This window comes from Scardinius erythrophthalmus, assembly GCF_964197995.2.
Source record: "Scardinius erythrophthalmus genome assembly, chromosome: 23".
NCBI lineage: Eukaryota > Metazoa > Chordata > Actinopteri > Cypriniformes > Leuciscidae > Scardinius > Scardinius erythrophthalmus.
This window is the reverse complement of record NC_138243.1, coordinates 12,669,035-12,670,967: the sequence shown is the minus strand read 5'-3', so window position 1 is coordinate 12,670,967 and position 1,933 is coordinate 12,669,035.

Genomic DNA, 1,933 nt, shown 5'->3' with positions numbered 1-1,933 from the left:
AATTAAAAATGAGAGTTACATACTTGATGCTTTGGTAACAGTAAACCAAATTTAAAACCATCTGGAAACCAAACTCATTGAAAACCAAAAAGATTTAAAAATGATAATCTTCACCTTTGCTTTTATTGGAAAGAACACAGAAGTGTGATGATACAAGAGCTGCTAACAGATGGCATGAGTCACCGGGGCCAGAACACTCCAGCGAAGCCACTTGAGGAGCAGCGGTTCGCTAACACACGGGAGTAACACCTCAGGAGCAGGAGCGCTGCAGACGGACTCAGTGCTATAGTTGTCTGTCTCATTCCAAAAGATTTGTTCACCCCCAAGTTAAATCTGCAGTAATTTCCCAAGGTTTTTTGTGTTTTGTTTTTTTTTTGCTCGCAGATGGTGTTCTTCTCTGATTGAACAGCTTATGGTTCTTAAACTGTCAGAAAACTAATATGCAACTGAAAGTGAAAACTGCATCTATCTATGGTGTGTCCATATTACTGAAATACTGTGAAGGCAATCTATAGGAGTTCTTTGTTCATTTTCATAGGGGCAACATGAAGCCGCTTTCTCCTGTGGTGTGGTCAACGTCAAGGTCATTTTAAAGTTCAGCACTCACAATCACTTTTTCTGAGAGGTTTTAACAAGCCATTAACCTGACCCAGTTTTAGAGATACTCAATCCGATTGTTCAGACTATGACAGTGCTCTTTTTTTTTCACTGCTTTTAGTCCCAATTAACCCAAATTCACCCTATATGAATATTTCAATACACACACACACACATATACACACACACACACACATATATATATCTATATACACACACATATACTGTACACACGTCTAGATAACACCAGATGCAAAATAGTTTCTTTTTTCTGTCCACAAAATTCATATGAAATGTTGAATTTAAATCGTCCCAAAATCGTCCCAAAACGTATTTAGCATTTTCCATGCTTTGTCACAATTGATATTACCAAATAAAAATGACCAAAAAATCTTGCTGCAAGAAAAGAGACAGAACAAAGATAATTTCTTATAAACTTATTGCTACATTGATGTTTTAAAATATCATCATTATCAATGTAAATATTTCCACTATTGTCCATGTCTCTATAGTATCACTCTTTTTTATACCATAGCAATTGCTGCCAAAACCATTACTGTAATTTTGTCTTTTTCAGACTACAAAAAAATTAAAACAAAAAAGTATATATATTTTTTTTCTTCTGCCTGTTTGAACAAAGCTGATAATCCAGTGAGGTTCTATGGTCTTTTTATATTAAATTTTTGTAAACCGTTTTGATTGAAGTGTATGACAATCCAGTTGTGATTATGAGAACAAATGTGTGAGTAGATGTTTTGCAATAAGCAGAGTCAGTAAAATCATGCATGACAAATAAATGAAAATCTAGGCTCTGGTTTGACACAAGATGTTCCTTTCCATTAAGTTTTTCCATTAGGCAAGTTATTGTTTTGTTCCCATTATGGTAATTTCGTCATAATACAATAATATTATGATACAACTAATGCATCGTCGATACAAGCCACACAATCTACAAGAATTAAGACCCTAATGATTGCAGCACAAAGAAAGAACAAAATGAACTATGTGGTTGCTAGAAGATATACAGAAATAATTCTGTTGCTGTGTGGCTTCAAAATAAGAGATTTTCTGCTAATCCAAATTAGTTTTCCCCTCATGCTAATAGCCCAGTCAGTAGCCCTTCCTGTATCATACTGGAGTCTGTCTCCCATTAAGAACAGATGTGTTTTCTTTTGACAAGCTCCGACAACTTAATGGTCCTTCCATAATGTGTATGGTTCTTAACCGCCGACAGAAGCATACAAATAGCATCAATTACCATGTAAGACTACAGCAGGTCGAAACAGGGTTAAGTATAGCTGTACTGTACCTGCCTGAGCTTTCTTTCTATTCACAA